Source organism: Rhinatrema bivittatum, chromosome 1 (assembly GCF_901001135.1).
Source record: "Rhinatrema bivittatum chromosome 1, aRhiBiv1.1, whole genome shotgun sequence".
Lineage (NCBI taxonomy): Eukaryota > Metazoa > Chordata > Amphibia > Gymnophiona > Rhinatrematidae > Rhinatrema > Rhinatrema bivittatum.
In genome coordinates this window covers 815,243,836-815,258,906 of record NC_042615.1, presented here as the reverse complement: position 1 = coordinate 815,258,906, position 15,071 = coordinate 815,243,836, and positions in this window count along the sequence as shown.

Here is a 15,071-nt window from a genome sequence, read left to right as displayed (position 1 = left end):
CAAGACTCCCCCCCCTGCTATATATATATATATAACTATGTACCGATTGATCTCCCCTTGTAAATACAAGACGCCCCCCCTGCTATATATATATATATAACTATGTACCGATTGATCTCCCCTTGTAAATACAAGACGCCCCCCCTGCTATATATATATATATAACTATGTACCGATTGATCTCCCCTTGTAAATACAAGATGCCCCCCTGCTATATATATATATAACTATGTACCGATTGATCTCCCCTTGTAAATACAAGACGCCCCCCTGCTATATATATATATATAACTATGTACCGATTGATCTCCCCTTGTAAATACAAGATGCCCCCCTGCTATATATATATATAACTATGTACCGATTGATCTCCCCTTGTAAATACAAGACGCCCCCCTGCTATATATATATATATAACTATGTACCGATTGATCTCCCCTTGTAAATACAAGACGCCCCCCTGCTATATATATATATATAACTATGTACCGATTGATCTCCCCTTGTAAATACAAGATGCCCCCCTGCTATATATATATATATAACTATGTACCGATTGATCTCCCCTTGTAAATACAAGATGCCCCCCTGCTATATATATATATATAACTATGTACCGATTGATCTCCCCTTGTAAATACAAGATGCCCCCCTGCTATATATATATATATAACTATGTACCGATTGATCTCCCCTTGTAAATACAAGACGCCCCCCTGCTATATATATATATATAACTATGTACCGATTGATCTCCCCTTGTAAATACAAGACGCCCCCCTGCTATATATATATATATAACTATGTACCGATTGATCTCCCCTTGTAAATACAAGACGCCCCCCTGCTATATATATATATAACTATGTACCGATTGATCTCCCCTTGTAAATACAAGACGCCCCCCTGCTATATATATATATATAACTATGTACCGATTGATCTCCCCTTGTAAATACAAGACGCCCCCCTGCTATATATATATATAACTATGTACCGATTGATCTCCCCTTGTAAATACAAGACGCCCCCCTGCTATATATATATATATAACTATGTACCGATTGATCTCCCCTTGTAAATACAAGACGCCCCCCCTGCTATATATATATATATAACTATGTACCGATTGATCTCCCCTTGTAAATACAAGACGCCCCCCCTGCTATATATATATATAACTATGTACCGATTGATCTCCCCTTGTAAATACAAGACGCCCCCCTGCTATATATATATATAACTATGTACCGATTGATCTCCCCTTGTAAATACAAGACGCCCCCCTGCTATATATATATATAACTATGTACCGATTGATCTCCCCTTGTAAATACAAGACGCCCCCCTGCTATATATATATATATAACTATGTACCGATTGATCTCCCCTTGTAAATACAAGACGCCCCCCTGCTATATATATATATATAACTATGTACCGATTGATCTCCCCTTGTAAATACAAGACGCCCCCCCTGCTATATATATATATAACTATGTACCGATTGATCTCCCCTTGTAAATACAAGACGCCCCCCTGCTATATATATATATAACTATGTACCGATTGATCTCCCCTTGTAAATACAAGACGCCCCCCTGCTATATATATATATATAACTATGTACCGATTGATCTCCCCTTGTAAATACAAGACTGCCCCCCTGCTATATATATATATATAACTATGTACCGATTGATCTCCCCTTGTAAATACAAGATGCCCCCCTGCTATATATATATATATAACTATGTACCGATTGATCTCCCCTTGTAAATACAAGACGCCCCCCTGCTATATATATATATAACTATGTACCGATTGATCTCCCCTTGTAAATACAAGACGCCCCCCTGCTATATATATATATAACTATGTACCGATTGATCTCCCCTTGTAAATACAAGACGCCCCCCTGCTATATATATATATATAACTATGTACCGATTGATCTCCCCTTGTAAATACAAGACGCCCCCCTGCTATATATATATATATAACTATGTACCGATTGATCTCCCCTTGTAAATACAAGACGCCCCCCTGCTATATATATATATATAACTATGTACCGATTGATCTCCCCTTGTAAATACAAGACGCCCCCCTGCTATATATATATATAACTATGTACCGATTGATCTCCCCTTGTAAATACAAGACGCCCCCCTGCTATATATATATATATAACTATGTACCGATTGATCTCCCCTTGTAAATACAAGACGCCCCCCTGCTATATATATATATAACTATGTACCGATTGATCTCCCCTTGTAAATACAAGACGCCCCCCTGCTATATATATATATATAACTATGTACCGATTGATCTCCCCTTGTAAATACAAGACGCCCCCCTGCTATATATATATATATAACTATGTACCGATTGATCTCCCCTTGTAAATACAAGACGCCCCCCTGCTATATATATATATATAACTATGTACCGATTGATCTCCCCTTGTAAATACAAGACGCCCCCCTGCTATATATATATATATAACTATGTACCGATTGATCTCCCCTTGTAAATACAAGACGCCCCCCTGCTATATATATATATATAACTATGTACCGATTGATCTCCCCTTGTAAATACAAGACGCCCCCCTGCTATATATATATATAACTATGTACCGATTGATCTCCCCTTGTAAATACAAGACGCCCCCCTGCTATATATATATATAACTATGTACCGATTGATCTCCCCTTGTAAATACAAGACGCCCCCCTGCTATATATATATATATAACTATGTACCGATTGATCTCCCCTTGTAAATACAAGATGCCCCCCTGCTATATATATATATATAACTATGTACCGATTGATCTCCCCTTGTAAATACAAGACGCCCCCCTGCTATATATATATATAACTATGTACCGATTGATCTCCCCTTGTAAATACAAGACGCCCCCCTGCTATATATATATATAACTATGTACCGATTGATCTCCCCTTGTAAATACAAGACGCCCCCCCTGCTATATATATATATATAACTATGTACCGATTGATCTCCCCTTGTAAATACAAGATGCCCCCCCTGCTATATATATATATATATATAACTATGTACCGATTGATCTCCCCTTGTAAATACAAGACGCCCCCCCTGCTATATATATATATATATATATAACTATGTACCGATTGATCTCCCCTTGTAAATACAAGACACCCCCCTGCTATATATATATATAACTATGTACCGATTGATCTCCCCTTGTAAATACAAGATGCCCCCCTGCTATATATATATATAACTATGTACCGATTGATCTCCCCTTGTAAATACAAGATGCCCCCCCTGCTATATATATATATATAACTATGTACCGATTGATCTCCCCTTGTAAATACAAGACGCCCCCCTGCTATATATATATATATAACCATGTACCGATTGATCTCCCCTTGTAAATACAAGATGCCCCCCTGCTATATATATATATAACTATGTACCGATTGATCTCCCCTTGTAAATACAAGATGCCCCCCGCTATATATATATATATATATATAACTATGTACCGATTGATCTCCCCTTGTAAATACAAGACGCCCCCCTGCTATATATATATATATAACTATGTACCGATTGATCTCCCCTTGTAAATACAAGACGCCCCCCTGCTATATATATATATATAACTATGTACCGATTGATCTCCCCTTGTAAATACAAGACGCCCCCCTGCTATATATATATATAACTATGTACCGATTGATCTCCCCTTGTAAATACAAGATGCCCCCCTGCTATATATATATATATAACTATGTACCGATTGATCTCCCCTTGTAAATACAAGACGCCCCCCTGCTATATATATATATATATAACTATGTACCGATTGATCTCCCCTTGTAAATACAAGACGCCCCCCTGCTATATATATATATAACTATGTACCGATTGATCTCCCCTTGTAAATACAAGATGCCCCCTGCTATATATATATAACTATGCCTGTACCTCCTCGGTACTGTTCCTATCGCCTTCTTGCTGCCTTCTTTGCTGCTGTTGCTTTTGCCTATTTTCTCGCTGCTCCCCTTCCCCGCCCTTCCTATTTTTTTTGTATTTTTCCGCCTTTTCAGTTATTTTGTAAACCGGCATGATGTTTCGCACGGATGTCGGTATAAGAAAAGTTAATAAATAAATAATAGTGCTTTTCTTATGATTGCCTTTACTCCCATTTAGTAGAATTTTTTTTTTTCTACTTGAAATTACGTCTTGGTCTGTTCTTCATGCTCCATGGACTTTATCTGCATCCACACTATTTTCAGTTGCCTGGCAAATTTGCATTGATAGTACTCTGAAAGTCAATAACAATAAAGCAAAATAAAAACTACAGCATAACCATTAGATGATTCAGTAGACTTAACATCCCTTTCACAGAAAGTTCTTGAAAGTGTTGTGTTTCTGCCCTCATGGGCCGGCTCTTACCTTCTCTCTGACTGGAGACCGCAGTCCCCGAGCCACTCCTCGGTCTGCCCTCGGCAACGCTGGGCCTGTTCCTCGGCCCGCCCTGCTGTTCGGCGTTAGCAGCAGCTTGGTCGCTGGCCATGGTCCTGCACAACTTCCTGCTTCCTGTTCCTAAGGTGGGGGCTGCGCCTCTTCACAAGATTTAAAGGGCCAGCAGCCGGATATGCCCCAGGCCCCACCTGATGACTGTTTCCTGTCTCAACCCTATAAAAGAGCTTCTCCAACACTTCTGCCTTGCCTTGCATTGGAGTTTCCTGCTCCTGGAAGTCTCGTCCTCCAGCACTTGTACTTATTCTTCGTTGGAGCTCCATGTCCTGTCTCACCTGAGTCTTCATTGCTTCCTGAGTCTTCGTGGCTTCCTGATGTTCCATATCTTCATGTTCCGAGGTTCCCAGTCCAGGCTTCCTGATGTTCTACTTCCTGATGTTCCAGGCTTCCTGATGTTCCAAGATTCCGTTCCTCCTTCACTCGTTCTGGGTCCTCCTGACCCTCCAGCTCCTTTGATTCTCCAGATGACATCTTGTTGGGGTAAATCCTTCTCGTCGGTTCCTGATTTTGTCATTGGAGTTTTGTCTCGGCTGGATTCCCTTCCTGCGCTTGTCCCACTCTCTGCGTGGTCATGACCAGCCTCTCCAGGTTGTGTAGGGCGCGCAGTGGAACAGGGTGGTCCGTGACCAGCCCATTGGGTCCGCCCTTGTCGATGGGCTGTGTAGGGAGCCCTGAGAGACAGTGCCAATGTCTGAACCTTCCAAGTTCCTCGTCTCGTCCAGAGTCTTCCAAGTTCCTCATCTCGTCCAGAGTCTTCCAAGCTCCTCATCCACATCCAGAATCTTCCTGTCCATGACTTGAGTCTTCTGTGTCACAAGGCCTCCGTCAGCCCTCATCCTCAGTCCGGCCTGCTGCTTCTTGCCGATACCCAGCGGCAGGTCCGAAAGGGCTGGGAACAGTCGGAGGACTGTTCAAAAACTAACATAATGTTGTTGGCTTTCCAGAAGCATGCAGGTCTGACAGAGGTTCAGACTTTGTATTCACCCATACTGGGACACGTCTTGCCAACCCTCGGCACTGTCTTGGAATCTTCTGGGATCGTGCCGAGGCCCAAGGGCACACAATCCCCTCAAATGGGATCGCTCTTCTAGCGTTCCCTAACACAACAGTATGCAAGGCCTCCTAAGGGCTAACACAACAGTATGCAAGGCCATGTGTCCAATGAACATGTTCCTGTGATGGGGCTTGCCTTGTTCCTGGAGTTTTGCTTCAGAGTCTTCATCTTGAGTTTGTTCCTGGACTTGTATTTGGACCTAACATTTTTTTTGGTTCAGGACTTCCTTCTATGACCTGCTGGAGGCACCAGCTGTCTGGATTCCATGACCTGCAGGAGGCGGCTGCATCCAGACATTTTTTCCACGCTTTTTTCCAGGCTGGGGATTTTACAACCTGCAGGAGGCACCTGCACCCTACCTGGTTTGCTGGTTCCGGTTGTTCCCACCCTGGGTCCCTCCCAGGTCTTTCCTGAAGTTTCTTGTGCTTTTCATCTGGTTTCTTGTGGGTTTTTGTGCTGTTTTCCGCTTGTTTGTGCTGTTTTTCTCACTTGTTGCTGTCTGTTTTGTTTCTCGTTTGTGTTCCTTGGCACTGTTTGTGCTGTTCGCTTGTTTGTGCCATTTTACTTTTTTGTGCCGTTTTGCCTTATTGTGCCTTATTGTGCCATTTTGCCCGTTTGTGCCTTCTTGCCTTTTTGTCTCGTTTGTGCCTTTTTGCCTTTGTTTCATGTCTGTAGTTTCTAGTTCCTGTTTTGCTTCAGTCTCTGGAAATACCAGCTTCCATTTTTGGACCCTTGATTTCCCTCTGTTGGTATGGGCTAATACCTTGTTCCTTCCAGCTGTTGATATGAGGCTTGAGGAGGGGGTACTGTTGTGATTCTTCCCCCATGGGCAGCCTCTTACCTTCTCTCTGCCTGCCCTGCAGCCTGGAGGCCGCAGTCCTCGGTCTTCCTTGCGGCTGGAGCCGCTCCTTAGTCTGGCATCTGCGGCTTGAGAGCTGCCAACAATGCTGGGCCTGTTCCTCGGCCCCGCCCTGCTCTTCGGCATTAGCAGAAGAATGGCCGCTGGCCATGGTCCAGCACAACTTCCTGCTTCCTGTTCCTCTTCACAAGATTTAAATGGCCCATGGCCGGATATGCCCCGGACCCCACCTGATGACTGTTTCCTGACTCAGCCCTACAAAAGGGCTTCTCCAACACTTCTACCTTGCCTTGCATTGGAGTTTCCTGCTAATGGAAGTCTCGTCTTCCAGTTCTCCGTCAGGTCTTCGTTCCTTGTTCTTCGTTGGAGCTCCATATCCTGTCTCGCCTGAGTCTTCGTTGCTTCCTGAGTCTTCATGGTTTCCTGATGTTCCATGTCTTCATGTTCTGAGGTTCCCAGTCCAGGCTTCCTGATGTTCCACTTTCTGATGTTCTGAGGTTCCATTCCTCCTTCACTTGTTCTGAGCCCTCTTGACCCTTCAGCTCCTTTGGTTCTCCAGATGACATCTCGTTGGGGTAAATCCGTCTTGTCGATTCCTGTTTTCGTCATTGGCGTTTCGTCTTGGCTGGATTCCCTTCCTGCGCTTGTCCCGCTCTCCGCGTGGTCCATGACCAGCCTCTCCAGGTTGTGTAGGGCGCGCAGTGGAACAGGGTGGTCCATGACCAGCCCATTGGATCCGCCCGTGTCGGTGGGCTGTGTTAGGCGCCCTGAGAAACAGTGCCAATGTCTGAACCTTCCAAGCTTCTTGTCTTGTCCAGTCTTCCAAGCTTCTCATCTCATCCAGAGTCTTCCAAGCTCCTCGTCCACATCCAGAGTCTTCCTGTCCACGTCTTGAGTCTTCTGTGTCACAAGGCCTCTATCTGCCCTCATCCTCAGTCCGGCCTGCTGCTTCTTGCCATTACCCAGCGGCAGGTCCGAAAGGGCTGGGAACGGTTGGAGGAGTGTTCAAAAACCAACATAATGTTGTTGGCTTTCCAGAAGCATGCAGGTCCAGCAGAGGGTCAGACTTTGTATTCACCCATACTGGGACTTGTCTTGCCTACCCTCGGTGCTGTCTTGGAATCTTCTGGGGTTGTGCCAAAGCCCAAGGGCATACAATCCCCTCAAATGAAATCACTCTCCTAGCGGTCCCAAATATAACAGAAAGGCCTGACCAAAAACAAAGATTTTCAACTTTCACTTAAAGTTTTAAACCACCCCTCCTTCTGCAAAGCTTCAGGAAGCCTGTTCTAAAGCAAAGGTCCAGCAGCAGCAAACAGGCAGGCCCTTGGTTCAGCTAGCCGAACAGAGTGCATTGAGGGAACATCCAACAGATGTTGTCTACACGATCTTAAGTTCTGAAGCCCCACCTCTGCGGCAGAAGCCGCACCCAGCTTCTCTTCGCGGCTAGGAAGCCGCCTCTCATGTTGGGGCCTGCGCAGATGACCACTCCTGCTTCAGCGTCTCAGCGGCGAGGATGCCGCTGACCGTGGTCCTGCAGTCTTCCTGCTTCCTCTTCCTTAGGTGCGGGGCTGCGCCTCCTTCTGCCATTTAAAGGGCCAGTGAGGAAGAGGTCCTCCTAGCGCCACCTGATGATCTCACTTCCTGGAACTCCCTCTTCTGTCTACAAAAGAATCTTCAGGTCAGTCATGCCTTGCCTTCGCAAGGAGTTGGTCCTTCCTGGACTTCCTGCTCTCTACTCCTGCTTGGTGTTCATGTTTCTTCATTGGAGCTCCCTCGTCGACATTGTTCCTGGTCTCTTGTCTTCACCTTGATGTCTTCCGTATACTGATGTTCCGTTCCAGCCTTGATGTCTTCAGTGTCGTGAGGTTCCGTTCAAGCTTTAGTGTCTTCGTCCACATTCCAGATGTCCGCAGCACTGCTCTGACCCGTCCCTGGTGGTCCACGACCAGCCCGGCTGGGTTGAGTATGGCCCATAGAGGCCCAGTGGTCCGAAACCACCCCCACTGGGGTATGTAGGGTGCTGATGGGTCCTTCCATCCAACGGAGCCAGGGATCTTCTCATCCCTCTTCTGACCTACCTTGTTCCTGATGTTTGATGTATGCCTTGCCTTGATGTTCATAAGCCTGATATCTGTCCTCCCCTGGGCATGTTCCGTCCTTCAGTGTGGTCTGCGACCAGCCTGGCTGGGCTCTGTAGGGCACCTGAGGGACTTTGCCCACCTGTCCATTCCGCCCTGTCCTTGGATTTCCTTGGCTCTGATGTCTTCCTGTGTGGTCTGTGACCAGCCCAGCTGGGCTGTGTAGGGCGCCAGAGGGACATTGCTTAAGAATATAAGAACATATGACTGGAGTTTCTGGACTTTTAACTACTTGATTTTAGCCTTGTCTTGCCGTGCCCTACCTTGCTGTGCCATGCCTTGCCCTGCCTTGTTCCAGTTCCCAATTCTGATCTCTGTCTTCATCTTCATCTGATCCTTGTCCGTCTCATCGTCCAAGTCTCCAGAGTGGTCCGTGATCAGCCCAGCTGGGCTGTGTAGGGCGCTTGTGGGACTTTGCCTTCTCAACGCCTTAGTCTTCGTCTTCCTCAATGCCTATATGTAAAAAATCACCAAAGCTAATGATTTCCGAATTATCCTAAACAACTGAAAAGCAGATTGTTAAAACAAACAATAAACACACTTTGAAATGTCTGTATGCCAATGCCAGAAGTCTAAGAAGTAAGATGGGAGAATTAGAGTGTATAGTAGCAAATGATGAGATTGACATAATTGGCATCACAGAAACTTGGTGGAAGGAGGATAACTAATGGGACAGTGCTATATCAGGGTACAAATTATATCGCAATGATAGGGAGGATCAACTTGGCGGGGGTGTGGCACTTTATGTCCAGGACGGTATAGAGTCCAACAGGATAAAGATCATACAAGAGACTAAATGCTTAGTAGAATCTATATGGGTAGAAATCCCATGTGTGTTGGGTAAGAGTATAGTGATAGGAGTATACTACCGTCCACCTGGACAAAATAGTCAGGTGAAATGCTAAGAGGGAAGCAAACCAATTTGGCAGTACAATAATAATCGGAGATTTCAATTACCACAGAAAATAATAACAGTTAATTCCAATGCACAACGAACCACAATATCTCACATCAATACGTTGTGAAACTACAGTTTTTTTCTTCAATGTGCGATATCTCATATATATTTTAATTTATGTGAAGGACCGTTATAACACCCACGGCATACAAGCAGTTTAGCTTTATGTATTAACCGCTACGGGTCATATTTAATCATCGATCCAAGTCCTTTATTAATAAGTGTATTTTTTCATTTATAACTTTTTCTCATTTTTGAATTTTTCTTAAAATTAATGTGGAACAGTACTTCCCTTATTCGTGGGCAGCGCTATCGCACTTCAGAAATCCAATTCTTTTGATGGCGCTACCACGCTTCAGAAGGTTGATTCACTCAGGGGACAGTTGTTCAAGTCCAGTCCAGTCCGACGTACGTTTCGCAAAGCTGCTTCAGGGACTGCAATGAACATGAATTCTCCTAGACTGGTCACTGAGAAGTTAAATTCATCGTATCCACATGACTGCTCAATTTCATTCTATAAAGGACGGATATCAACATATCATAACTTGACTTATTCATGGCACATAAACTTGAATTAGAATATAAAACACACATCCTTGGGTTATGAAAAGGACACAGACTCACCAAACCTTGCCGCCTTTTCCTCTTGTCTGCGTCTAAGCAAGCTTACCGCGAGAGTACCACTGATTATATGTGATCTTCATACTGCACCTGTGTGTTTGATTTGACTGACCAACGGTGTTCACATGAAGTGAGTCCACTCAATTTCCCTATTAAGTCCATGAGGGGTCACTGTTTTCAATTGGTAAATCCAATATTGTTCGCATTGGCGGAGGCGTTTGATCCTATCGCCTCGTCTCCAATGTGCCGCCACTATTTCTAAAATGGTCCATTTAATTTCAGAGAAAATATGTTGACACTCTGTAACCCTTAGCGGTTAATACATAAAGCTAAACTGCTTGTATGCCGTGGGTGTTGTGACGGTCCTTCACATAAATTAAAATATATATGAGATATCGCACATTGAAGAAAAAAAACTGTAGTTTCAAAATGTATTGATGTGAGATTTCAATTACCCCAATATTGACTGGGTAAATGTAACATCAGAACTTGCTAGAGACAAAGTTCCTGGATGTGATAAATGATTGGTTCATGGAGCAATTGGTTCAGGAACCAACAAGAGAGGGAGCTATTTAGATTTAATTCTTAGTGGAACACAAGATTTGGTGAGAGAAGTAACGGTGGTGGGGCCACTTGGCAACAATGATCATAACATGATCAAATTTAAACTAATAACTGGAAGGGGGACAATAAGTAAATCTGCAGCTCTAACACTAAATTTTAAAAAGGGAAACTTTGATAAAATGAGGAAAATAGTTAGAAAAAAACTGAAAGGTGCAGCTGCAAAGGTTAAAAATGTTCAACAGGCTTGAACATTGTTTAAAAATACAATCCTAGAGGCGCAGTCCATATGTATTCCGGCATTAAAAAAGGTGGAAGGAAGGCAAAACGATTACCGTCATGGTTAAAAGGTGAGGTGAAAGAGGCTATTTTAGCCAAAAAAAACATCCTTCAAAAATTGGAAGAAGGATCCATCTGAAGAAAATAGGATAAAACATAAGCATTGTCAAGCTAAGTGTAAAACATTGATAACATCCAGATAACACATATCTTCCCCAAAATAAAGACATCCAGCTTAATGCCTTTGAACCCATCACAATCACAGAGATACAAAATGTATTAACAAGAATGAAACCGTCATCACACCCATTTGATCAAATCCCTACCAAAATGCTTCTTCTTATCCCGGACACAATAGCAAAAACCCTAGCAGATATTATAAACTGCTCCTTATCACATGGCATCTACCCAGATGACCTAAAAACTGCCTCAATCAAGCCACTGCTAAAAAAACCAAATCTAAATGCATGTGATCTCAACAACTTCCGCCCTATTTCCAACCTACCATTTATAGCTAAAATCATGGAAAAACTGGTAAACACCCAACTATCCAACTACCTAGAGGACCACAGTATTCTGTCCCCAAACCAATATGGTTTTCGCAAAGCCGCAAGCACCGAAACGCTACTAATTTCACTCATGGACTACCTACTCTCTGGTATTGATAAAGGCCAAGCATATTTACTAATCCTCCTTGACTTCTCGGCGGCCTTTGACACCGTCAACCACGCCCTTCTTCTAAAACAGCTGGCAAACATTGGTTTAACAGGTGCCACACTAAACTGGTTCAAAACATTTCTAGAAAACAGAGGATACAGAGTCAAAATTCATAATAAAGAATCCCAATACCACCCTTCTAATAGAGGAGTGCCGCAAGGATCATCACTTTCACCCACCCTTTTCAATGTCTACCTGCTACCACTCTGCCAACTACTTACAAAATTAAGCCTGAAACATTTCCTTTTTGCAGACGACGTACAGATCGTAATCCCTATAAAAGAATCAATCTCAAAAACAATGGAATACTGGGACAGTTGCCTATTAGAAATTAAACTTCTCCTCAACAGTCTAAACCTTGTACTCAATGCTTCGAAAACAGAATTCCTGCTCATATCACCGGAAAACAATAACACACTTCCTAAACCACCCACACTCCTTCAAACAACCCACGTAAGAGACTTAGGAGCCATCCTAGACAATCGTCTCAACCTCAAAACATTCATTAACCAAACCACCAAAGATTGCTTCTACAAATTACATATCCTGAAAAGAATAAAACCGCTGTTTCACACTCAGGACTTCAGAACAATCTTGCAAGCAATAATCTTTTCCAAACTAGATTATTGCAACTCATTACTATTAGGCCTCCCAGCTTCTTACACCAAACCATTACAAATGGTTCAGAACTCTGCAGCCAGAGTCCTTACAAATTCCAGGAAAATTGACCACATTTCACCTATTCTCAAAAACCTCCATTGGCTTCCGATCCACTATAGAATCATGTACAAAACCATTAACATCATTTACAAAACTATCAACCAACACACGCAACTCGACCTACAAATACCACTTAAAAATTCACCTCCGCCAGGCCTATCAGGGAACACTACAAAGAGTCACTCCAAATTCCAAAGGCCAAAACCTACCAACATAAATCCTTGAGTCTCAGAGCCTTCTCATCAGCAGGTCCAGCTCTCTGGAACTCGATCCCTCCTGATTTGAGACAAGAGCCATGCTCTTTAACATTTAGGAAAAGACTAAAAACTTGGCTTTTCAAAAAAGCATTTCCAAGCCTTGAATAAAACCTCCTCTCACTAGCACTAACTCGTATGCAATAATGGAATGTAAACACGAATCAACCAACCTCAAACCCTCTCTCACTAATTCCTGCTGAATATTTATCATACTATTACCATTCACAACTGTGTCATATTTATTCATTTGATTACCTATGTACCGTTTCATAGTCTTATTTTTTCACTTGCTATTCTAATGTATCAATAGGCTGAAATGTAAATATTGTGCTGTTCAATTTCTCCCCTTCCATCCCAAGTTTATTTTCCTTGTTTTTTGTAACTTTCCCCCTCCCTTTTTCTGATTCACTGTATTTAAAGTTCAAGGTTCTTATTGAAAATATTGTTTTTTACGTTACGTTATGCTTTACACTCCTTGTTATTTGTAAACCGGGTTGATGTGATGCCTATCATGAAACTCGGTATAACAAAAACAATAAATAAATAAATAAATAAATTGATAAGACAGGCGAAGAGAGAATTTGAAATGATGTTGGCCATAGAGGCAAAAACTCATAATAAAAACTTTTTAAAATATATCCAAAGCAAGAAACCTGTGAGGGAGTCGGTTGGACCATTAGATGACCAAGGGGTTAAAGGGGCTCTTAGGGAAGATAAGGCCATTGCAGAAAGACTAAATTAATTCTTTGCTTCCGTGTTTACTAATGAGGATGTTGGGGAGATACCAGTTCCGAAGATGGTTTTCAGGGGTATTGAGTCAGACGAACTGAATGAAATCACTGTGAACCTGGAAGATGTAGTAGGCCAGACCGGATGGTATGCATCCTAGGGTACTAAAGGAATTCAAAAATGAAATTTCTGATCTATTAGTTAAAATTTGTAACCTATCATTAAAATCATCCATTGTACCTGAAGACTGGAGGGTGGCCAATGTAACCCCAATATTTAAAAAAGGCTCCAGGGGCGATCCAGGTAACTATAGACCAGTGAGCCTAACTTCAGTGCCGGGAAAAATAGTGGAAACTATTCTCAAGATCAAAATCGTAGAGCATATAGAAAGACCTGATTTAATGGAACACAGTCAACATGGATTTACCCAAGGGAAGTCTTGCCTAACAAATCTGCTTCATTTTTTTGAAGGGGTTAATAAACATGTGGATTAAGGTGAACCGGTAGATATAGGGGTAGATTTTTTTAAAAAGCGCGATCGCGTACTTTTGTTCACGCAGCAGGCGCAAACAAAAGTACGGTGGATTTTATAAGATACGCGCATAGCCGCGTGTATCTTATAAAATCCTGGATCGGCGCGCGCTAGGCTGCCGATTTTGGGCAGCCTGCGCGCACCGAGCCGCGCAGCCTGCCTCCGTTCCCTCCGAGGCCGCTCCGTGTGAGAAAGGAATGGTGCGTGTGTGTGTGTGTGTGTGTGAGAAAGGAATGGTGCGGGTGTGTGTTTGTGTGAGAAAGGAATGGTGTTTCCGTGTGTGTACGAGAAAGGAATGGCGCTTCTGTGTGTGTTTGTGTGTGTATGTGAGAAAGGAATGGTGCTTCTGTTTGTGTGTGTATGTGAGAAAGGAATTGTGCTTCTGGGTGTGTATGTGAGAAAGGAATGGTGCTTCTGTGTGTGAGGCAGGGAGGGTGCTTCTGTATGTGTGTGGTGTATATGTGAGTCAGGGAGGATGCTTGTGTGAGTCAATGTGTGTGTGCGAGAGAGAGATGGAGCATGTTTTTGGTTGGCTTGTTGCTGTGAGAGAGAGGGCATGTGTGTGATTGAGCCTGTTTGTAAGTGAGATAGAACGTGTGTGATTGAGAGCTTGTGTGTAAGTGAAATAGAGAGAGCATGTGTGTGATTGAAATCCTGTATGTAAGAGGGAGCGAGAGCCTTGTGTGATTGAGAGAGACTGGCCAGAGAGGTGACATGTGTATGTGTGAGATTGATCAGGGAGATGACTGGTATGTGTGTGCTTGTGTGTGTGTGTGTGTGTGTGTGTGTGTGTGAGTGTGAGAGAGAGAGAGAGACTGGTTGGAGAGATGATTGGTTTGTGAGAGACAGAAATTGGTCTTGAGGGTATGACTTGTATGTGTGTGAGAGAGAGAGAGAAGAGACTGGTTGTGGTCCCTAAGGAAGAGGACAGTGAGGACAGCTTCAGCAGCTACTGCTGCTTCTGGTGTGGCCTGCAAGGGAAAGGAGTAGAACTGCTGGAGAGGGTAAGTAAAAGTGTCTTTTTAAGTTCATTTTTCTTGATTGACTACCATTTTAATTATTGGGTAGTATGTGATGTGTCTGAAATATTTT